The sequence below is a fragment of the Choristoneura fumiferana genome, chromosome 9 (genome assembly GCF_025370935.1).
Source record: "Choristoneura fumiferana chromosome 9, NRCan_CFum_1, whole genome shotgun sequence".
In the NCBI taxonomy this organism is placed as follows: Eukaryota; Metazoa; Arthropoda; class Insecta; order Lepidoptera; family Tortricidae; genus Choristoneura; species Choristoneura fumiferana.
This window is the reverse complement of record NC_133480.1, coordinates 16,146,318-16,174,151: the sequence shown is the minus strand read 5'-3', so window position 1 is coordinate 16,174,151 and position 27,834 is coordinate 16,146,318. Positions and strand designations below refer to the sequence as shown.

At 40.4% G+C, this 27,834-nt stretch overlaps 1 pseudogene; it reads right to left on the bottom strand.

Annotated features, from left to right (window-relative positions):
- The window catches only part of LOC141431524 (microprocessor complex subunit DGCR8-like), a 17,111-nt pseudogene extending 2,980 nt beyond the window's left edge, over nucleotides 1-14,131 (bottom strand).
- Between the last annotated feature and the right edge of the window lie 13,703 nt (nucleotides 14,132-27,834).

The following is a 27,834-nucleotide window of genomic DNA, read 5'->3' as shown; positions in this document are numbered from 1 at the left end:
GTGTTGCCAGCTTTGTTACCTGTAGGATGGCCTGGCTGCTCACTGCTTGGTGTTGCCAGTTTTGTTACCTGTAGGATGGCCTGGCTGGCTCGCTGCTTGGTGTTGCCAGCTTGTTACCTGTAGGATGCCTGGCTGGCTCACTGCTTGGTGTTGCCAGTTTTGTTACCTGTAGGATGGCCTGGCTGGCTCGCTGCTTGGCGGCCTTCTTGTTCTTGCAGACGACGGTGGCGGAGTGCCGCCCCACGCGCATCGTCAGCTCGATCTTCTGGTACTCTAGCTTCTTCATCTGTGGACGGCATTCAAATTTTTTATATTTTATATTTTTTAAAAGGGCAAAAGAATCTGGCCCATGCAGCCATGTCTCTACGTTTTGCGGGTTTTATTTTTGTTTAATATCCTATTTATCCTAATATCTTTTACACCAAATTTTCTCTCAATCGGTCCAGCGTTTTAGTTGTGAAAATGTGAAAAACAGATGGACACAGTTATTTTCGCATTTACATATGTATAGAATGACATTTAACACCACAACAACACAAAGGCTCTATCCTGGTACATGATTCAATATGGAGATTTAGGTTATGTTGTAAGGATTGGCCCGAAGGGTCAAAACCACACAAAAGTAGGAGCTCCGCGTAAACGGAGCTCAGTCAACACTTTGTCTGGATTAAAATAAGTGAAAATAATATTTAGTAAAAAAAGCACACTGGGAAAAAAGCATTCGGGAATAAAAAAAGGTAATGGAAATTTTGCTACTACGTAATAACGATTAGGAAACGATGCAACAAATGGTGCGCGTGCGCACGGCTACCTCAGTGTGTATGTGTCGGTCCTGCGCGCCGAAGTTGCGCAGCAGGCACGTGCGCAGGATGGCGTGCGGGGACGGCTCGCACGTCGCCGCGCAGAACTCCGTGATGCGCGGGTCCTCTATACCCACGTAGTCGAAGAACTGCGGACACAGACCATCGACGTAAGCCCTGGATGCCAAACGAGCAAGTGAGTCCCCCCATAGACACCTGCAACACCAGGGGGATCGCAGATGCGTTGCCAACCTAGAGGCCTAAGACGGGATACCTCAAGTGCCAGTAATTTCACCGGCTGTCTTATTCTCCACGCCGAGACACAACAGTGCAAGCACTGCTGCTTCACGGCAGGATTAGCGAGCAAGATGGTGGTGGTATGTGCCTTTTGATAAATGAGCGTTTTCAAAAAAAACGTGTACCTTTTCTTTCAAAACATATTTCAGTTTTGTGACGCCCATGCCGAATGTATGAAAAAAACGTCACAGAATGGTCATTTTTAATCGGAATCGATTGTGCTTTTGATTCTGAGTAGGAAAAACAATATTTTTTCCAAAATTGAAAAAAAAAAGAATAGGTACACTTTTTTGTGAAAAAACCCAAATACTCGTGACCACCGTGAGACGGAGACATGTCGAAATAGGGTACACGATTCACTCAAGAATTAATAGTTGCGGTTTACGTTTACGTGACTTGTTTCGAACCAATCCGTGGTTTCTTCTCTTGTCAGCTCAAACGGAAAGCCAGCCGTGTACGTGTACAATATATACTTATTCCATTCAGAATTCTCAATAATTACATGGTAGTCTCGATGATTTCATTGAAGAATTAGTAGAGTAAAATAAAAAAAATCAGTCACTAAATTTAACCAATCAAGCCCATACACAACAAAAACTCTTCTAATGGTATTTTAATCATTTACTGCATAGTTTCTGAACCTTATTTAGCTCGTGCCGACTTAACGACTTTTTTTACAAGCTTTTATTTAGTTTCACCTGTCCCGTTGTCTGTTTGCCTGGCTGTCTGTATGTCTGTCTGTAGTCAAATCTTGCAAGTTAAATTGACGCGTGTACCGTAAAGTCAGGCTCGGCTGCGGCGCGTCGAGCTCGGCGCGCATCTCCGGTATGAGGATGTGTATGGAGGCGCGCGGCTCTAGTGGGGCGACTGTACCGTGAAGTCAGGCTCGGGCTGCGGCGCGTCGAGCTCGGCGCGCATCTCCGGTATGAGGATGTGTATGGAGGCGCGCGCGGCGGCCGACTTGGCCTGCCGCTTGCTGGAGCCGCGGCCCGACCCGTACTGCATACCGCCGATGTACACCGTCGCCTGGTACGGGGACGACGCGTTCTCTACAAAACATACACGAAACATTACATGCTTGCAGACTTTTGTATGACTAATTAACATTAGGCATTATCATGATCGGTAGTCCGGACGGTTACATCACTTTCCCAAAATCGTTATTACTAGTAGCAAAATTTCTGTACGCATTTTGCTCGACTGTTTTTTTCCCAATATGATTTTTTACTGAATCTTATTTTAATCGACACAGCAACATAGCGTCACTTCTTTGAAAAAATCTCGTATCTAAAATCAATATGTCAACAAAATTGAACCTGATGATGTTCATAAAGTCTACTTAGAAAAATTATCTATTTTTAGTTACGAGTTTTTTTTAAAGTAGTGACGATAGGTAGGTTTAGGTTATGTTAAATTTTGCATCGGCCCGAAGGGCCAAACCACACAAAAGTCCACGCGTCAGCGGAACTCAGTCAACACTGCTTCTGTGTCAATTAAAATTGGGAAAAACGCGATTATGCTAATAAGATTCAGTAAAAAAGCATTCGGGGAAAAAAGCGAATGAAAATTTTGGGACTACGAAATAAATTTTGGGAAAATGATCTAACAAATCGTTTTTCACACCTCTCCTTCAGAAAAGTAACTCTTCCTCCCTGACGAGAGGGAGCAAAGTACTTACAACTTTTCTGTTCAAGGCTTTTCTAAGTGTTTTATTGCAAATGCCAATTTTTGAAGATAATAATTGTAAAGCCACGCTATTTTCTATGCTGGTTGTTCTTTAATAATATTTAGTTTTTTTTCTAGTTTCTTAATGCTCGGTGTGAAAAGTTGTATGAGCCACTCGGGAGCAAAACTATTTTCATCTTGGGCGTTAACACTTGAATCCCTCATTACGCTCAGGATTCTACTTTAGAATCCCTCGCTACGCTCAGGATTCTATTGTAGAATCCTTCGCTACATTCTGGATTCAATGTACGTCCTCGCCGTAAATACACCATTTTGCTCCCTTGTGACACAAATAACTATTAAGTATGTGTTACGTATACAGTGGCTGCGTCCACTGGTATAAGTTAGCTGTCATGATGAATAAACGTGAGTTCGTATCAAGCAGCGTTGTATCATTCGTCCAGTCCCGAACACAACATTGGCGACGATCTACCCTACGCGTAAATAAATAAAAAAAAAAAATTGTGATTATCATGTCTCAAATTGGAGTTTTGTCAAGTTTCGACCACAATTTGCAAACGTGGAAAGTGTATAAAGCCCGATTAACACAATGGTTTATCGCGAACGAAATTGACAGTGCAAAAGACAATTCGGGAACTAAGCGACGAGCGATCTTGCTGAGCGCACTCAGTGATGCCACGTACAAGCTTGCAGCAGACTTGGCATTGCCTAAGGATCTTCAAATTGTGCCATTTGAAGATATTTGTAATCTACTCGACTCCCACTTTACACCAAAAACATGTGGTTTTAACGAGAGATACAAATTTTATTCTGCTGTGCAAAATGAAGGAGAAAGCTATACTCAATGGGCAGCAAGACTTCGCGGCCTAACGGCACAATGCGGATTTCTAAACGTTGAAGAGGCATTAAGAGATCATTTCGTGATGGAATGCTTCCAGGAGCGGAGCGAGAAAAATTGTTCGCTCAGAATCCGTCTGATTTAACTTTGACAAAAGCGGTAGAAATTGCAGAAAGCGTACGATGCGCACGCGCCGGAGCGACCGCAGTCGCCAGCCAGGGCCCGGCGCGCGCCGATCAGCTGTTCAAGATCGCGTCGAGTAATCAGCGTGGTGTTAAAGTTTGTGTTCTGTGTGTGGTTTTAATAATCATACCGCAGACAAGTGCCGGTTTGCCAACCATAAGTGTAAGAAGTGTCACGTTAAAGGTCATTTACGCCGCATGTGCAAAAAGTTAAACTACATAGGAGAAGATTTTCGGGTGAGAACGGCGATGATGGTGAGTGTTTTAATATTCGCTCATTGACAGGCGAGCCAATGACAGAGTTAGTTCATGTCCGCGGGGTGCAAATAAAGTTCCAAGTCGATAGCGGATCGGCTGTCACTGCGATTCCAGATCAAACGTATTTGCAATATTTTAAGGATGTGGCGTTGTCTGGAACGAGTAAGCGTTTGCTATCGTATACGGGGGATAGCATTCATTGTTTAGGGGTCGCGCGGCTACCATTTACGTATGCGGGCAAAACTAACACAATCAATGTGTATGTAATTCGAGGCGGCGCTGTTCCGTTATTAGGCAGGGATTTTATATCGCTTTATAAGCTGGAAATGATACCTGTGAACTTCTGCGAGCAATCAGTTAACGTTATGGACCAGTTGTATAAAAAATATCCCCTTGTATTTTCGGATGTTTTAGGAACCTTTAATAAACATAAGGTGAAACTAAATTTAGTTAAAGACGCTAGACCGATTTTTTTTAAGGCCCGACCAGTAGCTTTTGCTCTGCGCGGTAAAATCGATAAGGAGTTAGATCGACTCGTGCGCATAGGCATTTTAAAACCGGTTGAGCACTCATCTTATGCCTCGCCGATTGTGCCAGTGTTAAAGCGCGATGGCTCGCTGCGCCTGTGTGCCGATTACTCGGTGACTATTAACAAACAGCTGATCATTGACCATTACCCCTTGCCTACTGCGCATGAGCTGTTCGCTAAATTGCATGGCGGTCAACAGTTCTCGAAGTTGGACCTTTCCCAGGCCTATGCCCAATGTGTTTTAGATGACGACTCACAAAAACTTACGTGTATAAATACGCATAGAGGGCTCTTTATGTATACCCGGCTAGTTTACGGGTTGGCTAGCGCACCCGCTATATTTCAGCGTGTTATGGAGGGGCTGCTAGCGGGCATGGAAGGCGTTTGTGTATGCTAGATGACGTTTTGGTAACCGGTCGCGATAAATCTGAGCATTTAGATAGACTGAATGCGGTTTTACGCAAACTGCAAGAGGCAGGGTTAACACTGCAAAAAACTAAGTGCGAGTTTTTTAAGGATGAAGTGGAATACCTAGGTTACCTAATAAACAAAGATGGGTTGAAAAAGTCACCCTCAAAAGTGAGTGCTATCTTGGATGCGCCAGTGCCAAACAATGTCAACAAGTTACAATCGTTTTTAGGACTTGTTAACTATTACAGGAATTTCGTGCCTGGGGCATCCTCGATACTTAGCCCCTTATATAATTTATTAAAAAAAGGTTGTAAATGGCGCTGGGACGCAGAACATAACGAAGCATTCCACGCAATTAAGAAACACTTAGCCTCAGATCAACTTCTAACGCATTTTAATGCCGATGCAACAATAATTTTGACCGTGGACGCCTCCCCAAGTGGATTAGGGGCTATACTGTCACAAATTGGCGATGACGGTCTAGAGCAACCAGTGTCTTATGCATCGCGCACGTTAAATAATGCTGAAAAAAATTATTCGCAGTTGCAAAGAGAGGCGACAGCGATAATATTTGGCGTGCGTCGATTTCATCAGTACCTCTATGGCAGAGCGATACCGTTCGTACTACGCACGGACCATAAGCCCCTAACGACTATCTTTGGCCCTTATCGTGGCATCCCAGAAGTGTCCGCTAACAGATTACAACGCTATGCCATGTTTTTAAGTGGTTATAACTACAAGATCGAATATATACGTGGCGCAGAAAACAGTGCCGATTACCTGTCCCGGGCGAGCGTAAACAATGATGACTCAGCCGGCGCCGGGTCGGGCCGCACTGACAGCGGAGCGCCCGCGTTTATTGAAGATCGTGCTTCTTATTTAAGCTTCGTTGTTGACGCTAGTCTACCGGTTACACTGAAGGAATTACGCGAAGAAACGAGCAAAGATCTACTGTTGAGTAAAGTTATTAAGTATATAGTTAATGGCTGGCCAAAAAAAATATCGGATGAAAATATGCATCCATATTTATTATGTAAAAATGAATTGGCATATGAAAATGGAGTGGTGATGCGAGGACATAAAATTCTAATACCAGAAAAACTAAGAACAAGAATTTTATCAGAATTACATAAGTCGCATTTAGGAGTAGTAAAGTGTAAGGCAGAGGCTAGGGTAGGTTATGGTTTCCTGGCATAGACAAAACTATCGAAACGATGATAGGTGGTTGCGGAATTTGTATGCAACTCAGACCGTCTCCAGCGCGCGTTCCGCTTGCTGTGTGGCCATACCCTCCGCAAAGTTTTTATAGAGTGCACCTTGATTTTCTGGGCCCCATAAATAATCAATCTTATTTAGTAATTGTAGATGCATTTTCGAAATGGGTAGAAGTATATAGGGTGAGTTCTACGTCATCGTATACTGTTATTTTAAAATTATACGAATTTATGTCACGGTTTGGTTTAGTTCACACGCTGGTAAGTGATAACGCCACATGCTTTTTGTCCGAAGAATTCCGTCTTTTTTGCTTAGCAAACGGGATTTCGCACGTGACATCCCCCGCGTATCATGCGCCAAGCAATGGCCAAGCGGAGTCCTACGTTAAAGTGGCCAAAAAAGGGATCCGGTCTTGCTTAATGATTAGCAATAATCAGAAAGAAGCCGATGAAAACCTGCTTAAATATCTTTTTGACTATAGAAATTCGGTACACGTAACTACAGGAACTTCTCCGGCCCAGATCGTATTCGGCCGCAAGCTACGTTCGCGCTGGGATTTATTAAATGCGCCACCGTCGCCGTCCTCACCCGATACTCTCACTAAAGTCGTGCATCGTAAACAGTGTTTACAGAGTAAAGCGTTTGGGGGAAAAATACGACCTTCGTTCCAACCAGGTGACAATGTCATGTTTAAAAAAAATAGTGGCAACAAAAACTATACTTGGAACAGGGGAGTGATTGTTAAAAAAATAGGAAAAACTGTATACTTAGTTAAGGACTATCTTACACTATTACAACTTAAAAAACATGTGAACCAATTGCTACTATATAAAGGGATGGACAACAACGGAAACAATTATTCCGACAATCTTATCTTCGATGTACCGGAGGAGGATCCTGCAGCCACCACGCCCACGCCCGCCAGCGAGGCTCCAGCGCCGCGGCCGCGAGCTCACGGGGAGGAAGAGGGTGAAGTTAACCAGAGCGCCCAAGCGGCTAGTACTCCGATCACAGAAGACTCAGCAACTCAAGATGACGAATTTCATGAGGCCTCCAATAGTGATAATGAGGAGCAGTTACAGCAAAGAGTTCTAGCGAGATTCCTAGAGTGGAATGTCCGGAATACTGTTGCGTCCAATTCCCAAAGTAAATTATAAGCAATTTTATTGTATTAATACTTAACGACCTATCAGGCATGTTCCCAAGTAAAACGGGGAGAAATGTTACGTATACAGTGGCTGCGTCCACTGGGTATAAGTTAGCTGTCATGATGAATAAACGTCAGTTCGTATCAAGCAGCGTTGTATCATTCGTCCAGTCCCGAACACAACAGTATGTACCTATAAAGAGTGATACAGTACAATGTAGAACAATACATTTAAGAACAGCTTAGGAATCACTCAAATAGCTCACCTAATTGCTTGAACTCGTAGACCGGTTGTTTCTGCAGCGCTCGGCGCACGTACTCGTGGAACACAGAGAGGTAGCTTCTTCCGTTCATGTTCATGACCCAGTCGCGCTTGCTCGCCTTGCCTCCTGTACAATTGAGTGTGAAACAAACTTTCTTTTACGCAGGCAATAAAGAAAACGGTGCTAGCAAACTTGATTTTCTAAAATAAAATTAAGTTATTTTTTAATTCGGGGTTCAACAATATTTTCTTGAATATCCGCCGAAAATGTCGGACGGAAATGTAAAAGCCGGTGAACTTCGGTCGTATATCTTCGACGAAAAAATATTACAACTGGCCCCCGCCCAAATAGGCTTATTTTATGATTAAGGTGCTGCTCGACCGAATTCGCTGTTTTTGCGTTCGCTTAGGCCGCGTTTCCGCCAGAGATTAGCGAGCATGCGTTTAGAGAATGTTTGTCATGACCCAATAGAAACGCTTCATTTACCTATCCACGCGCAGCGCAGCTCTAGTGGAAACAGCTGAGCGGAGCGAGCATATGTAAATGAAGCGTTTCTATTGGTTCATGAAAAATACAATCCTCGCACATCTCTGGTGTGCTTGAACGTTGTAAACAATACAATTCCCACTAGACAATATTTTTTTATTTCGACATAAAATGACTTTTTATGATCTAGTGCATAAAGTAAAATCTTCGTCTAAGACCAAGGCAAACAGGTGTCCTCAAACAAAGAAGTTTCTATATATTTTTTTATTTGGTCTACTGCTATTTCAAAAGAGATACCGGATCACAATAATCGGGGGTGGGACTTGGAACTTACGATATCATTCAGTTAAAAGACGACCTTATCCAGTTTATTCTATTGTCAACTGTACTCTGTGTTCTAAATGTTCTTACCATTATCTGGGCCGGAGGCAGGTTGGGCGGGGATAGTAATAAGTTTAGTGCCTTCTGGCAAAGTGGGGTACTGCAGAGTCTTACGCGCCTTGGCGTACTTGCGACGATCCGCCCACCGCCTACACAACAAAATAAATTATTTAAAAAAACACAATCTATACACACAAGGTCAGGGTACTTTGACCCAAATACAGGGTAACTTTGACGCATAAGAAAATCACAAATACAAGAGCCAAAATAAATAAAAAAAAAAAAAATATGGCAATCAGTCATAATTTCAATACGAAAATGTTTCTTCAGTGTATAAGGATTACTATTACCTGTATCTACTTCAAATGCATACCACTAACTATCGCATTCTTGTTTACCGATGTATTATTAATTACTGTTATGGCACTCCAGGTCTATACCTTATGATGTCTTAAATGCAATGTTTAACTATGTGACTGTTTGATGCTTTAATAAATAAATAAACTCAACCGAATTAAAATTGAAAATACAAACTGAAACATAGATGCACAGAAAAAACAGAAAAATAAGACCATCACTGGAATCGAACCCAGGTAATCCGTACCGCGTGCTATACCGCTACACCACTGATGGTCAACGTACCGACACGAATTTCCCTATGCACTCATATCTCAGCTTGTGTTTCTTACTTAGTCACTTAAGCAGCGACGCCAGCGACATCTATGCCGTAGCCCTCAAACTATTCAGTATTTTCAATTTCGGTTTTACGGGATGACCGTAAAAGTAAAAATTTGGAATTGAAATAAAAAATACAAAAAGATTCCAAAAACCAATCTCAACCGAATTAACCCTATAGGGCCAAAGTAACCCACCCTTATCGCTAAAATTTCACAATTTTCTTGTTGCCCGCTGTGTACCTAAATGAGCAATTTGCTGAAATTTAAATTTAACGAATACTTACTTGAAATGCATGATATTGACAGTTTTGAACTTGAAGAGCCTCTTGCAATAGTCATTTACTTGGTCGTGCGTCAACTGCTGGGTCTTCCAGCTGGTGTTTACAGTTTCCACTCGCGGGGAGGCATCACTATACCTCCCGGTAACACCACAGGTTGCCTATTAAAAGGATTTCTTCACCAACCTTAGAATTATCGTTTCACTAACATCATTAACCAGTACTTCTCCAATATTCTTATTGTATTCAATAACATCAATAACCGGTACTTCTCCAATATTCTTATTGTTTTCACTAACGTTATTTTCTTCAGCACAACCATTACTTAGACATTTAGCGTTTCCATTATCAATATCGTCTTTTTCAGCAGTTTCATCTTTATCCGCTTTGTCTAAACGTTCCTTAGCTCTGAAGGGGCATCTAGATTTAACCTCTCTAATTTCATCCTGCATGTTAATTTCATTGCCTAATTCTTTTGTTTTTTCATTATTCCCTTCACTAAATTTAGTTTCTTGGCCACTTTCACTTGTATCTTCCTGACTATTGTTTGCTACTTTAACATTGACTTGACTATTATTTCCATTATTCTGACTACTATTAGCGAGCGGAGGTATATTTTCGCCGGCATTCTCCGAGCTGTTAGACCAGGTACCATTTTCTATCTGCTCTTTGATTCTTTCGTCCATTACTTTCTGTTTTTCTTCTTCTTCTAAAGCTCGGCGGTACGCGAGACAGGGAATAGCACTGATAGGAATGTCGTGACGCTGAAATAAAGAAATAAATCTCTCTACATTTCGAAAGCCATAAAAATTCCAAAAATGGGGAGAAAAAGTACAGTCCAGTTCATAGTGAGCAAAAATTCGACCAAAAACATCTGAACACGCTTCTACGCCGTTAACAATAGAGTCGTGTTCAGATATTTTTGATCAAATTTTTGCTCACAAGTTTATGAACTCGACTGTACGCGTTTCAGTTTCTTTGACTGTACGTACACCTTGTACGCGTCACAAACAAACGGATGGGCTTGCTCATTCTTTCAATCATATCTCGAAATTTGCTTGAGCCGTACACATACAAGCTGCGCGTAACTGTATTGCACAATGGTTTAGGTTTAGGGAGGGGCAGCCGTTTTAGCGTGAAGGAGTAACAAACATACACACACAAACTTTTACATAATTTATAATATAAAAGTAGGAAGTAGGATGTACGGTTTCAGCGGGGAAAAAATGACTAACAATAATACGGTATTTGACTATTTTGTATACGTTTTATAAATTAAAACTACACAATGCCTGTTATCGAATAGAAAAACAATTTTTAAGCTACCTTTGCAAATAACAAAGTTATAAAGGTTTGAAATTCAAGACTAGACAGGGAAAGACATACTGACATGTGACGTCACACGCCAGTACCGCCATACTTGCTGCATAGAGAAAAGCGTTTGAGAAATAGACACGTAAATAGATTTTTCAAAAAATCACTATAAATCCAATTTTCAACCGATTTAAATTTTCTCTTCGCTAAACACTATCTGTATATCTATATTTTCATAATAATATTAAGATATGGCAAAATCAGGAGTTGTCAAATACCGTATTATGAAAAACATTACATTATGACTTATAAAATGATGGCAGTCGAAAGGATCCCGGTGGCGTGGGCGTGAGTTACCCGTACCCGGGTGTTCCCTTTCCCCAAGGAGTAAGGCTTGGCGAGCGTGCAGACGCGCGTCCCGCGGTGCATGTACACCGGCATGCCGCTGTAGTGGCGCACCAGCATCCAGTCCAGCGGGAGCACTTCAAACTGGTTCACTCCCTTCTCTGGAATACAAATATATCCTCGTAAAGCACGACGTCCTATTGTTAGGACTACAACGTGTACATACAATTCAACTGGTGAACGTGTACGTACATTTCAAAATCAAAGTCAAAGTCGAAATATCTTTATTCAATTTAGGCTATAACAAGCACTTATGAATGCCAAAAAAAATCTACCACCGGTTCGGAAAAAACCTCTGTTGAGAAGAATCCGGCAAGACAGTATATTTTTTATTTTTTATCACAAGTATTATCACAACTTTATTTTTAACACAGTAGGTTCGCTATTTGAAGGGATCGCTAATGCAACTAATCAAATGTCGTCTCGAGTACCTAAAATAAGAGCATAATTCAAAGTTCTAGGCCACTGGTATAGATGCCTTAAATTAGCACCAGCGTGCTCGTCATTACAAATGTCCTAAAAATATCTTGGGCGTTACGAGTTTGTTAAGAGTACGAAAGTTACTATCCTAGAATATGAAAAAAACCGACTGCGTCGAAAAAACTAAAATGGAAAAAAAGTCTTGTGATTAAAAAAATAAGCAAACAACACAGCAGTCGAGTAAAAAACAACAGGAAACGGCGTATCAACGAGACACGCCCAGCGTCCTTTATATAGGACACAAAAAATTTGACTCACCGCAGGAGGAAATATAAAATAAGTATTTTAGTAAATAATTCTTTAAGTTTAGAGTAATAACTTAACATAAGAAAAGCCAGTATACCTTCTAAGACTGTCTTCTGCCTGGTGATGTACGGTTTCTCCTTGGGTTTGGGGGCAACCTTGAAGTCCTCTGGAAGATCTTCTTCCAGCATTTTCTCTATCTCATCCTCCGGAATACCTTCCGACTTGCCTGCAAATAGATTCGCTATTGCATTCGACTTTAAATTACAATTTAAATTAATGGTAACAAAACCATTTATTTTGGATAACATGGCCTATGCAACACATACTTTACAGACTAGCATGCTTACATATAATTAGTAATTTAAAAAAAAAAAAACATTTTATTTTATATAATTTTGGTTACCTTAAATTTAGTCACATGTAGCTACCAGCCAAATTAAGTAAACATTGTGGGGAACCGTTTATCAGTTAGATTATGAAAATATATCAGACACGTAAATGAGGAAGTGAAGATATATTTGTATTCAATTTTTATGGAATAATCGAGAAAAACTAACAAAAATGCAACATTGCCAGCTCAACAGGTATAAACGCTCTTGGGGGGCGACCAGAGCGGCTGCCCGAGGCACCAGGTACAGTCGCCACCAGACATTTCGGAGCTTAGGGCTTATAACTTCTTATCAATATTCCCAGATCTCAAAACTCCTTGGTCTCAAAATACCTAAATTGCAGAATGCCTAATTTTGTTTTCTTATAACACCGGAATCTTAATATGGCTGAATTTCAAAATACCTTAGTCTCATAATACCTAAACTTCAAAAACATTTCATGGCAAAACAACATATGCTTAAAACAACCAAAAGTTAAAATACCTAAATTTGTACATTGAACAGGAACTATATACTAAAAGTCAATAATCAACAAACACCAACCATGAAAAAAAATTAGGCATTTTCGGTTTGAGTTGTTTTAATATTTTGTCATTTCTGTCATTTGGTATTTGAATGAATTGTGCATTTCAATCTTCAGGTATTTCGAGAATATGTCATTTTAGGTAATATGAGCCCATGGTAATTTGAAAATTAGGGGTATTAGTGAATAAGGTATTATGATATTCAATGATTATTCAATTTGTAGCATTCGAACATGGTGGATGTAGACAATATCTAATTTTGCTATTTCTGTTTCTTTGGCCAGTTGAAGTATAATTATAATTTTGATAGTGTTTTATGCGGCGATTAACCTTAACAGTGAACAGTGATCACAAAATTCTATATTGTTCTCTTATCTGGCATTTTTTAATGCGCAAGTTGTCTCCACATGGTTTCTAGAATTTTACTATCAAATTAATATACAAATACAAAGGCGGACTTATCCCCTATCTATCTATCTTATCTTAATGTTTAGGAAAAATAAATAAAAAAATCTGATGACGACTGTACTACGACTGTACTACAGGATGCCACGTGCGCTAGCTCAACTTAACCAGTTAATTTGAATACCTATTTTTATCGATCTAAAGGAATCAACATATTAACTTTCACAGACTTATCTCATAGGAGTGAGTATGGGTATTCTAAGTCAAACAAACACGACCTGTCATTTTGTCGCTTGTCGTATCTAAAAGTGCTAAAGGCATGACTCGCCTTGGGCCTCTAGACAGCTAAGGCCGACCCTGCCCACAGGTTACCTACTATGATTAACTACTGTCTCCATACCATCATCATCATCGGTATCTTCATCGCCACTATCCTCATCGTTGGACTTGACCTCATCCAAGACAGTGAACTCTCTCAGCTTCTCGAGCTCTTCAGGCCTCACAAAGTTGTGGAACTGATCGCTGACTTGGAAGCTCTCCGCTTCGGGGTCCAGGTCATCAGCAAAATTGGGTTCGGGCTCCTCATTAGGTTTTGACTTCTTGGATGGAGGAGCTTCGTCACACATCTTTTAAACCTAAAAATAGGGGTTTTACTAAACACTTAGCTAAGAAATCATTTTTGATAAATAAATTGACTTGTTTTTAAAGGTTGCGGTAACTGCAGAAACACGATTTCTGATTGACGGATCTGCGTTTCTTCAGTCCTGAACCCTGTAAATTCAAACTGTTTAATATAAACTTAAACCATGTAACGGACAATTTTGAAAACAACAGTAATTAAGCTTGTTATGAAATTTTAATTATTAAAACTCAAAGTATACTTTCGAATTGCGCGTTTTAGGTTGTGGTTAATGTATGATCAAGTATGCGCTAGCCTGATAATTCATGTCCTCATGAAATTTGCTATAAGGACACAAATTGTCTTACCATACATGATTGCTATTCATTCAGTGTCACATATTAACCACACCTGTGATTTTCTCTTGCCTGACACAGATAATATCTGGTAACAAATATCCAGTGTTGAAACACTAGCCAAATGTAACCATTCTGTGATAAGTACCTGGTATTTAAAGCTTGAAACACACAGAGAGAGCGGTGGCGGGGCGGTGCGGGGCGGCGCGCTCTTTCAAGTTAGCTCGAATATTACAACCGGTACCGGCACCGCAAAGCCCCGAATCCGGCGTCAGTGTGTTTCTAGCTTTACACACAAATTAATTACCTTACCACATAAAATATCAGAAACTTATCACTGAGTGATGGAATAGATCCTAAAACAAGTTTATTGCTAGACAAAAATCCAGGATACTAGATAAAGATAGCTGTAATCAAATCAAAGTAAATTTATCAAATATCGGAGGACGAAGGATGTCTCATAATTAGCTGCTTCCCTTGGCTGAAAGTCAGTATACATAGTATTTCTAGTGATTCAAAAACAATCATTTTATCAAAGTAAAATTATCCGGACATGACAAGGAGAAACATTTACAAAAACAATACCAACATGTTTAGAAAAACAAAGATGCAATGAAAAGTAGATGCCAGGCAATAATTTTGAATTTCTATGGAAATAACATGTACACTCACCTTTTGCTTTTATGAATTTTATTTCCCAACTCATTGTTAAAATCAAAGATTTTGAATATATTAACAATTAGATTAGCATTAGATTGGCTTGCAAGTAACAGAGACTATAGAACAAATTGACCTTTGTCTTTACATGTCGGTACGAGGAAAATAAACTAAACTTTAATTAATGAGTGTCACTAGACCCTTATAGGACACACTGGGGCGTGCATTGAAGGCAGGCAACCGCAGTAAAAAATATACTTGGGCGACCGCCCAGGGCACGGGATTCAAAGGGGCGCCTGAAGCCTATACCTTCTAGAAAATTCCCAAAAGTTGAGGGTGCTGTGGAAATCTCGCCCTGGGTGCTGGAAGAGCTAAAACTGGCACTGCATACAGCTGCTAGTGCTTAGTACTGCCTACTGCCTACGCTCCATAGTAGTTACAGATCAAGGCTGACCTTGTTGATTGTATATTCTTAATCTATGGCTAAAACTGTATTTTCATTAAGCATGACATAAAGCAAAAATATTAATTTTCCGAGAATTTTCGTATTTTTGGGAGTTGGAAAATAGGTATTCAGCATTTAGTTAAACTAGGCATCTATTGGTGTCCCTAGATAGAATTATCTGTTTTATAATCTATCATTAGGCTACAGCACCCAGCAAAACTTAATCCAATTTGTGCTTTATCAAGACAGTTTAAGGAGCACTCGGTAGCCATGCCCAACTAAACTGAACTCCCTTGAAAAGCTTCAATTTGTACTAGTTATTACTAGGTGCTGTAAAGCAAGCATCAAAAATAGCAATACACTTCTATACCTTGTCATTCTACAACAATTTTTTGTTGAGCAAGTATGGTACGGTGACAATACGTAAAAGAAATGCACAGCTACTTATGACACTGTTGTCGCGTTGGCCAGACTGGAACATCTTCACAGCAACCTTATTTAAAAAATCTACCCCACAAGCAGTCAAGACAGTCCACAAATAACGATGGCAGTCAAAATCCAATGCGCTACAACAGTTGGATTTCACCCATCATTATGTGTACACCTTCGCGGACGTCGACCCCGACCGCCGCCGAGCAGAGAGCAGCAGAATTACGAGAGACGGTCTCTGGCTGTGCCAGACAAATAACAGAGGCCGGTCTGTTGTAAAACTGCTAAATAACCTTCCAACCTCTTCTAGTGCTTGCGTCTGTAAAAAATGTCAGGAGTTTCCTGAACTTTAATTTCCGAACATGCTTTTCCTGGTGGAACAAACTCCTAGGCATCAGTGACTGAGGACACGGAGTTATTTTAGTAATTATCTGAAATTTGACCTGGTTACTTACGTACGCGTGCCGAAGAGACAAAGGTTTGCTGATGTAGTGTATCGAGAATAAGAGTTTTAATTAAGGCACAGTTTAATTAAATCAAATGTAAAACAAGAGCAAATATTTCATGAAGAAATAAAATAACAATTATAACCACGGTTAGCGTCACCACCCTCGGGTGTAGTTATTGTACGACCTGGACAATGCTCGACCGATTTTGTACGACCTGATAATTCAATCACATGTCACTTGAAATACGGGTCGAGCTTTATCACCTTGTACCGATAATGTTCAAGGTGCTATTGGACAACCTGATTTTGTACGACCTAATAATCGGAGCACACTTTTGACAGCAAGCAATCGATTCGCACGATTGATCATGTTTTTCGTGTACACCGAATATTAATAAATTTAGTAGAAAATAACTTAATTTGGTCCTGGCGCTTCGCCGGCCGCTGCCGCGGCACGCTCGCTACGCTCGCTCGGCTCGCACTAGACATGGGTAATCTCAACTCCGCGAAGTGATCTGACTCACTAGATCCAGCTCCGGTGTCGGTACCGAATCCGCTTATTGAATCCGACTCCTTTATTGACTCCGGTTCTTTCGAGCGATTATTATTTTATCTATGGCCGATCCGCCCCGGCTCGGTTCGGTCGGTCGGTGTCGGTACGGTAATGCGGTGCCCCACCCGCTGACTGAACTGAAGTACAGATTCGTGAGAGAGAAAGATTCGTTCGTTGGTCCAAGTCGAGTACCGAACCGAACCGACCAACCAAACATAGATAATAAGATCCAAGTCAAGATCCGCTCCGCAGGGCTACTACGAACCGAACCGAACCGACCAACCAAACATAGATAATAAGATCCAGTTAGACATGGGTAATCTCAACTCCGCGAAGTGATCTGACTCACTAGATCCAGCTCCGGTGTCGGTACCGAATCCGCTTATTGAATCCGACTCCTTTATTGACTCCGGTTCTTTCGAGCGATTATTAATTTATCTATGGCCGATCCGCTCCGGCTCGTTCGGTCGGTCGGTGTCGGTGTGGTGACGCCGATCCACGCGCCCCGACCTACATCATCTCGGTCAGCTGACACGAAGACCGGCGCCGCACATATGGGAAGGGATGTAACTCAGATTTCTATATGATTGTTTGAAAGGCAAATTGCTGGTTATAACAAGTGCAAGTTCATACCTTTATATATTATTCCCGCGCAGTTATCATGCCATATGTATGGCTCAAAGTAAGCTCTTGAACTCTCAAGACATCGTACTACATCTGCTTCGCTAATGTTTGGTCTTTAGATCTCTAAGCTCCCGTCACCTCCTGTGGAAGTAATACAACACATGACTCTCTGACTAGAGAGCCACATGTCCATGGCAACAATGCCTTGACATAATTCGTTCCTTACACTTTAGGTGGTCAGCAACCTGACCGATACTGAAAGTTGGTGTACAGATTACTTTAAACAGTGCCTTTGTAGCTTTGTGTGCTAAACCATAACTCCAAGCACCATTCTTTTGCCGTCACCTGGCGACCCTCCAGCCTTCACCTGGCTGCCTTTCTGTCCCATAAGGCGAATTTACCGTATATCGCTGCACATAGAACATTGCCTGCAATAACGTACGCCACGCATAAGCCGCGAACTCGAACCCAGTTCCAAGTAACTGACCAGTTCCGGCGCGTTCAGTATGGGACTTAATCGACCTAGAATTCTCGAGAAAACAGGGAAACCTTTCATTTAAACAGGGTATTCATAAGCGTGCTTGGCAATGCTAAGCACACAAAGTTTATCTTAGCGTTCGGAATAACTAAACCCGTAGTAGCTTGATAGCTCCGAAGTAAAGCGCATACAAGTACGCATGAAGTAAAAGATGAAATTTAGCAAGGAACAAACTATGCTAGATACTTAGCTCTTAGGAAATTGCAGCTGCTTCACCAGCTGCTATTACAGACGTTATTACTTTTCAACTAACAAAACTGAATATTAGTGCTTGTGAGAAAAACTTTGACATTTAAATTAAACGGTTCCTAACCACAGACAATATTCATAGACAAGATAACCATAGATAAAGCGTTTACCTCTTTCGTGAGTCGGAGCTCACGACACTCCCGACGAGGAAGCTAGTTAGAGTGACGTCATCAAGTCGCGAGTCCACTCCCTGATCTTCTCCAGGGCTCGAACTGCAGCTCGGCGTTTCTTATCCTGTTCCACCTCCGTCGACTGCTCTCCGTCGCTCATGTCCAGGTCATTACTCAAGGCACAATCATAACTTATATCCATGTCATCTGTCATATCCAAACGTTTATCGGTCACATCCATATTCGTATCCATGTTATCTGTGATATCCAAACGTCTATCGGTCACATCCATATTCGTATCCATGTTAGGAATCGTTTCTACCCTAGTGTGTTCAGTGGGTGTTAACTGAGATCTGAATTTGTCTACTTCAATCCTGTCATTAATCACAGTAGCTGGAATACTGATTGATTCTCCGTTGGTTTCATCTTGAGCTTCGAGTCTGTTTGAAGTTTCCGTGTCTTGAAGAATGTTATGTGGCTGATCGGTGACGTCTATTTCTAAAGGGTACAAATGAGCAATGGATCGTGTGAACACCTTATCACCTACTTTCACCTTCGCTACTCTGCATAAAGTCCATCAGGTCCCTTAACGAGAGAGATGATTTTCCCCACTTTCCATCCTTCGCGATTTTTGTCACCCTTTATTTGAACGACGTGACCCTCTTTCGGATTCACCTTTGATGTCACGCGAGGATCCTTATGAGAATTATTATACCTTTCACGTAAACTTGCCAAATACCGGTTACAAAACATCTCTTTAAATTCTTCAAGCAGTATACGAGCTCGTCTCCACGCCGTTACTAGGTCTTTCTTGGTCGTGGTACCTTCTACTAATGCGTGCTCCTGCGACGTTTCCATAGTGATACATCTACCAAGATTTAAAAAGTCTGCCGGTTTCAGTACATGTTCTATCTCGGAGTCTACACATGTAAGTGGTCGTGTATTAAGTACAGCTTCCACTTCTTTGACAACTGTTGACAGCTGGGAGTCTCTAAGTAAGTGTTTTTGCAGTGATCGTTTCATGCAATGTTTTACCATAGCCACTAAACGTTCGTAATATCCTCCATGCCATGGGGCTAGTTCAGGTATAAATCTCCATTGGATCTTGTTTTCAACACAATAGGATTTAGATAATATTTCTGCCAGTAACTTGAAGTATGAAGCATTATCCGATGTGATGAGTGATGGTATTCCTCTTGTCGCTATCAACCTCCTTAGTGCTAGAAGTCCTTCCTCAGCTGTGAGATCTTGAACTACTTCCAGATGAATAGCTCTTACGGCTAAACATGTAAATAGACATATCCATCGCTTGCTGTTACCGTTTTCAGTTTTAACGATCAGAGGTCCTAAATAATCTACTCCTGTAAAGGTAAACGGCATACTAAAGTTGACACGTTCGGGTGGAAGTGCAGGTGTAGGTGGTAAGCGATAAGGTCCGCCACCATGCTTAACACATCTTTGACATTTTCTTATAACCTTCTGTACCTGACTTTTACCCTGAGGAATCCAATATACCTCCCGGATCAAACTGAGTGTATGATTGGCTCCCACGTGATAGTTCTTCTCATGTACGTCCTTTATGATCTTCTCAGTGAATCTAGAATTTCTAGGTATAAGAACAGGATATTTTTTATCAAAGGACCAATTAGTATTTCTCATCCTTCCCTTACAGCGTAGTAAACCTTGATCATCTTTAAACAGCTGTAGATTACGACTCAAATTTGTCTCGATTCCCTTGACTTCTTTGGTGAAATGTTCGGACTGTAAAACCTTAATTTCTTCTAGGATAGAGTTTTTAATATTGGTAGTACTATGATTTTCATTCTCAGGTCCGATGGTAATTTTGTCAAATCCTTTAGTATTATTTGTGTCCTTGACTGTTTCTAATCCAGTATCCGGTGATGCTGAAACATTCAACTGATTCATGTCTAACTCTGAAGATGCAGTAACCGAATGATCTATATCCGCAGGACCCTCCGCGGCCACAAGCGAAGTGTCTACCATCCTTACCGTGTTAGCTGGCCACTCACTCGGTTTCTGTAATAGAAAGCTCGGTCCAGCTAACCATCTAGCTTGATCTTCCTTGGAGCCATTCGGTCTGGTGGCAACATCAGCCGGATTTAGATCAGACGGCACGTATCTGACAGTTAGGTTTTTGTTGTTCTTAATCTCCTCTATCCGTCTTGAAACAAATGGTGTCAATAGCTTATGTGAGTTGTACCAGTCAATGACAATCTGGCTGTCTGTCCACAAGAATTGCCGAGTAACGTTAATTTTGATAAATCTAAGCAGATACTGTATAAGGCGACTGCCTATTAACACTCCAAGTAGTTCTAGACGTGGGATTTTCAAGTCAGCTTGGTCTTTGATTGGTACAAGTCTTGATTTGCCTATTGCAAAGCTTATAGAGTTTCCAGATACGATATAGACTGCCGCTGCATAGGCCTTTTTTGACGCATCTGTGAAACAGTGAATCTGACAGTTTCTTTGTTTCATTGATTTTATGAAGCATCTCGATAGGGATATCTCTTTTGTTCTGTAAATATCTTCTTGAATTTCCTTCCATTTGTCAACTAACTCTTTGGTTAATGGTTTGTCCCACTTAATTTTCAACTTCCACAAGTCCTGTAAAAATAATTTAGCTGGTAACATAACTGGTACTGAAAAACCGCAAGGGTCGTAAACGGATGCCACTGTTTTCAGAATGCCTCTTTTGGTGTTAGCATTATCAACCTTCTTGGTTCTTAGCTGCAACGTGTCGTCGTTTAGATTCCAGTCTAGTCCAAGTAATTTCACTATTCTGTCTGGACAAGCATCTTGAACGTTCTCCATCATCTCTTTTGAGTTTGAGCTCCACTGTCTCAGATTCATGGAAATTTGATTGAAGGTATTTTTAGAGTCTTTATATAATTCCAAAGCTTCTTGAGGAGTACTGGTTCCCGTTACTAAATTATCGACATAGATATCATCAGTTAGAACTCTTATATTTTCCTTTTCTGAGAGTGATAAATGGTGTTTAATTGTAGCATTTAGCAAAAAGGACTAGATATAATCCCGAATGGAACTCTAGTAAATCTCAAATGCAGTAAGTTGTCATCAGTGGCTGCTTTAGTTATATCCTTCAACCATACAAATCTAGTAACATCTCGATCCTTATCATTCAGTCCGATCTGAAGAAACGCTTTCTCGACATCAGCTGTTATACCTATTAAATGACAGCGAAATTTTATTAACAATCCCGTGAGATCTTCAAGCATCATAGGTCCACAATACAAGAACTGATTGAGGCTTTTGTTACCCTTGGTGCAGGCTGAAGCGTCGTAAACTATTCTTAAGCTCTTTCCTGGCTGGCATACACCATGGTGTGGAAGGTAATGTACAGGGTGACTTGATATCTTCAGATCCTTTTCAGGGACAATTTCTATAATACCTTTATTCTGTTGATCTTTGATAATTTGTCATATGTGTTTAAAGTTGATAAATCTATTCGCTTTAATAAGCCTATCAACCGGCCAAATGCCAAACCGAAATTAGATTCTAGATTAGGTGGGTATTCATTCCATGGCCAGGAGACGTAGTACCTATCATTCTTGAATTCTGTAGTTTCATTGAAATTGTTGATGGCTTCCTCGTCTCTATTAATCTTTGGAGAATCAGTAATGCCAATGGACTCTAAGTCCCAAAGGAGATTTAGATTACCATTATCCAAAGGTAGATCTGGTTCATCGCATCTGGTTTCAAAGCTTGATTGGAAATAAGTATTCACTGTCAACTCATCAGCTGACTTCACTTGTGTTGTGCCGGAGAGTATCCACCCAAGTTTAGATTCCACAAGGAATAAGTTGTCAGAAACTTGTATTTTCCCTGTCGACATTAAAGAATAATAATAATCATTTCCGATAAGCATGTCGACACGATTCAACAAAGAGCCATCATCAGCAAAAGTGAGTTGTCTGTTGAGGTTGCAACTGTCCAACAAATATCCAGGATGTGTTATACCTTGAGAGATGGAAGGAACGACATTAGCGTATACTGTCTGTACATCTTTAGGTTGTACTAATTCAACTGTTAGTTTAACCAACGGGCTTTCTATCCTACGTGGTTCTTTAGCCCCAAAGGTAAATACGGTGAGTTGGTTTTCTTCTTCGATCTTCAAGCCAAGTTCTTCGAATACTTGCTGAGTGATGTAACTTCTTTGACTTCCCGAATCAAGTAGTATACGACATTTCATCGACTTAGTATCACTTCCGACCATTGTGATAGCTGTCTGCAAAAAGGTGAACCCTCTGGCATTATTACTCGCATACATCACCGTTGTACTCTTGGAAGAATCTTCCCTTTTGAACAATTCAGGGCATATGGCTCGATTGTGCGAGTCAAATTGTCCGCAATGTGGACATTTTAATTTCCTTTCCTTGCACTGCTTGGCAAAATGGTTTAGGCGAAAACATTTAAAGCATCGGTTGTTAAGTTTTTGTTTCTCTCTTCTAAGGTTTTGACTTGCTTACATCTATCGTTATAGTGTTGTCCTTGGCAAAAGAAACAGCTATACTTGCTCCTTTTGTTATCAAAATGTCTTCTATCATTTTCTGGTTCGTATCTCCTTTTATGAGGTCTACTGTCCTTGTTGAAGTTGGAATTCACTGAGCTGTGGCATTGAAATGTTCGTTTACTCCTGTTAAATTTCTGATTATTATGTCTTGCATTCATGAATTGTCTGTGACCATTATTTGATACATTATTCACATGTAATGTCTCCGCTGTATACTGAGTACTTTCTTTCAATGATTGTTCAGAGAAGATTCTACTGGCATCTTCTCGTGCAGTAATAATAACTGCTAGCTGTTTTCTTAAGTCCTCAATTGATTCGGCCTTTACTTTCATTTTAATCTCATATATAATGTCCTCTGGAAATTTCTCCATTATCATAAATCTGAGATGATTATGACTAATATCCTCTCCCAGCGAATGAAGAACTCTAATATGTCTCTCTATTTCATCTAATGTCTTCCGACAATCTTCAATTCTTTCTGCCCTTTTGATTTTGTATAATGTGGAATAATGAGCGTCAATAATTAGATCATCTTTGCCATATCTCTCCTTTAAAGTAGATATCGCGATTCCGTAATTCTTGTTGGTAGTATCCAAACCCTCAATAGTCTTTTTAGCCTCGCCTCTGAGTGATGCCTTCAAGTACATCAACTTGTCGACATCAGACAGGTTTCTCTGGTCAATACATGAATGAAATTGATCCCAAAATTGGTGCCATTCTAGTAGATTCCCACTGAAGGTAGGTATACTAAGCTCAGGTAGTTTGCTAAGTCTTCTATCAGAAGTCACAGTCCGGGTAGCACTAGTGTCAGATTTAATGTTGATGTTGGCAGTCATTCCTGCTAACACTTCTTCTCCTTTGAGCTGTATTGTAGTTAGATTTGATATTTCGTCAGCATCAGGTTCATTACACAGGTTGAAGTATTGTAGTAATTCAGTCTCAAATCGAGTTAACATGGATTTCAATTTAGCAGCATGAATCTTTGCTTCTTCGAGGTTTTGAATATTGCTACATATTTCAGATTGAGCAAGCATATCAATATTGCTAGCTATAGTAGATAGCCTATTGAGTAATATATTATCCATTTTGTGTAAGAGGTTCCAATCTGTGAATGGATTTTCAAAAGAAATGATACCTTCGCTATCCGTAAGTAACATATGTCAAAAAATAATTAAATAAAATTAACCTGACCAGTCATCATCATAAATATTGAAGGCTAATGCCTTATAAATTTAATCGCATTGACATAAAATATTACAACCAAAATTTGACAAAAAATAATAATAATAATAATAATTTAACTTTGCAAATGGCACTACCAAACTCCTAGTTCAATTTCAATAGAACTAATTTAATAATATATAGTCGTGTCTGTAGTGCACACACCCTTCTTAGAAGCCCTGTCCACATATTTACATTAAAATTGAACATTAATAAATATGGTCAAATAAATTCGATATTTTCACTAAATATTTCTCAAAATATATTAGATCAACTCATAAAAGTTGGCATATTTTAGCATTAATAAATTATAAATTTCCAAATGAATTAAACTTTTAACTTTTCCAAAATAAATTATCTTTCCATTGAGATTATTAGTTGCTCACAAATGAAGCATAAAAATTAATAAGGCATCTTTAATAACACGATCACAAATTAACAGTTATTAGTAAAAAGAACATACCTTGTTAATACAACTTTAATAAGTTGAACGTAAAATGCAAACTCGGCCGTCCGCTACGGCTCACACACAGCGCAGCGTCGCGGCTTACAATTTTCCGGGCGCCGCAACAGCTACTAAGGCCCCTCTGCCTGCGGGGTCGTTTTGTAAAACGAACCGCCTAAGTTCGATTCCTATACATAAATAAGCTGTGTTACTAACAATTAATTACAATTATAGGGAATCTCTCGGTCACCGAAGAAACTACTCAATTATCAGCATAAATGCTAAACAGCATAAACGAATAGGCGTCTTTTCGTACTCGAGACGATTTCTCATTATTTCCATCCAAGACCACAATACCTACTTAACTAAATAAATTTGAAATTGACGAAATCATATGTACTCCTTAACGCTAAAAGACGTAATTGAACGAGCATCATCACATATTTCGTCATTTATTGACGATTGTAACGGTTTTCCCACGATAAAACTGAAACAAAGTCATCTCGCAAACTTTCCGACATGAAAAAACACGTGAATGTCGGCGTCCCTTCGGTTCACTTTTAAAACTCCAATTTCCTCCGTACATCAGTTGAATTACACGAAATCCACACAATATGGTATCCATCGAACAATTTACGGTTGATTTAATATACTTTCCGACACAATTAGTGAATATAACTTACCAAATAAATTTTCAATTAGCACTTGAGCTCCACACACCACAAGACACAGTAAAAAAATGGCGTAAATAATGGCGTCCTTGTATGTCAACAGGAATTTTCACGAACTGAGAAAATACTTCCGTATTTCACCTTGTATGTACTTAATTAAATAAATATCATTTTTTAAATAATACATGAATTAATTGCGTGTCAATTATTCACTTATCACTACATCCAGTAAAATATAGTACAGCATAATTTTAAAAAAGTCCTTTCCTATTAATTACTAATGGCGCATTTCCGGTATCGGCCAATTCCGAAATCCGTCAATTCTGATTGGAATTTTATAAATTAGTTTACAAACTTTATTAACCTAAAATAAGTATTTCTCACAGCACCACATCCATCAAGATGATATCTTAAAATATGTATTATTGCATAATAGTAGACGTTATAATTAAGATTTCTTTCGATGAAGCTACGAGTTTAAATATTTTGAATTTTGGCAATTTCCCTTTGCAAATGCAATTCGACCATGTCAAATGTAAAGGGTCTGATGTCCATACAATTTAAAATATTATCTTTGTTTAGAAATTATGAATAAACTTTAGTTCCTTTAAATTTCGATAGATGGCGTTACGGGTATTGAACTTGCTCTGTTACACAGCAATAATTAAATATTTTCTCTTTATTCTATCAATCCCTAGGTCCTTATCCAGCTTCTCCACCAAATTTTGTGGTGACGCCGATCCACGCGCCCCGACCTACATCATCTCGGTCAGCTGACACGAAGACCGGCGCCGCACATATGGGAAGGGATGTAACTCAGATTTCTATATGATTGTTTGAAAGGCAAATTGCTGGTTATAACAAGTGCAAGTTCATACCTTTATATATTATTCCCGCGCAGTTATCATGCCATATGTATGGCTCAAAGTAAGCTCTTGAACTCTCAAGACATCGTACTACATCTGCTTCGCTAATGTTTGGTCTTTAGATCTCTATGCTCCCGTCACCTCCTGTGGAAGTAATACAACACATGACTCTCTGACTAGAGAGCCACATCCATGGCAACAATGCCTTGACATAATTCGTTCCTTACACTTTAGGTGGTCAGCAACCTGACCGATACTGAAAGTTGGTGTACAGATTACTTTAAACAGTGCCTTTGTAGCTTTGTGTGCTAAACCATAACTCCAAGCACCATTCTTTTGCCGTCACCTGGCGACCCTCCAGCCTTCACCTGGCTGCCTTTCTGTCCCATAAGGCGAATTTACCGTATATCGCTGCACATAGAACATTGCCTGCAATAACGTACGCCACGCATAAGCCGCGAACTCGAACCCAGTTCCAAGTAACTGACCAGTTCCGGCGCGTTCAGTATGGGACTTAATCGACCTAGAATTCTCGAGAAAACAGGGAAACCTTTCATTTAAACAGGGTATTCATAAGCGTGCTTGGCAATGCTAAGCACACAAAGTTTATCTTAGCGTTCGGAATAACCAATCCCGTAGTAGCTTGATAGCTCCGAAGTAAAGCGCATACAAGTACGCATGAAGTAAAAGATGAAATTTAGCAAGGAACAAACTATGCTAGATACTTAGCTCTTAGGAAATTGCAGCTGCTTCACCAGCTGCTATTACAGACGTTATTACTTTTCAACTAACAAAACTGAATATTAGTGCTTGTGAGAAAAACTTTGACATTTAAATTAAACGGTTCCTAACCACAGACAATATTCATAGACAAGATAACCATAGATAAAGCGTTTACCTCTTTCGTGAGTCGGAGCTCACGACAGTCGGTACGGTACTGCGGCTGCCCCCACCCGCTGACTGACTGAAGTACAGATTCGTGGAGAGGGAAAGATTTGTTCGTTATTCCCAAGTCCGAGTACCGACCGAACCGACCAACAAAAACATAGATAATAAGATCCAAGTCCAGATCGATCCGCAGGGCTACTACGAACCGAACCGACCCAACCAAACATAGATTAATAGATCCAAGTCCAAGATCCGATCCGCAGGGCTACTACGAAAACTCCAAAATCGAAGTTTGTGTCGTGCGGTCCCTCTGACACTTATACTATTTTAATACGAGAGCGAGAGGGACGGTACGATACGAACTTCGAGTTTCGTAGTAGCCCTGCCGATCCGATCCGAGCGAGCGAGAGCGAAAGCAGGCGCGACGGAGCGAGTCAGTGTGAGTGAGCGTGACGGCGATCACGAGCGAGGCGAGCGCTCGATCCGTCGGAGTTAGTAAACTCCGGAGGTCAATTAAATTTGAAAGGAGTCATTAAGGATTCGGATCCGCTTGAGGATCTGACTCTTTTGAATCTTCAGATCCGGATTTACCCACCTCTAATCCAATCCAAGATCCGATCCGCAGGGCTACTATGAAACTCCAAATTGAAGTTCGTGTCGTGCGGTCCCTCTTGACACTTATACTATTTATACGAGAGCGAGAGGACGTACGATACGAACTTCGAGTTTCGTAAGTAGCCCTGCCGATCCGATCCGAGCCGAGCGAGAGCGAAAGCAGGCGGACGGAGCGAGTCAGTGTGAGTGAGCGTGACGGCGATCACGAGCGAGGCGAGCCGCTCGATCCAGTCGGAGTTAGTAACTCCGGAGTCATAAGATTTGAAAGGATCATTAAGGATTCGGATCCGCTTGAGGATCTGATTCTTTTGAATCTTCAGATTCGGATTTACCCACC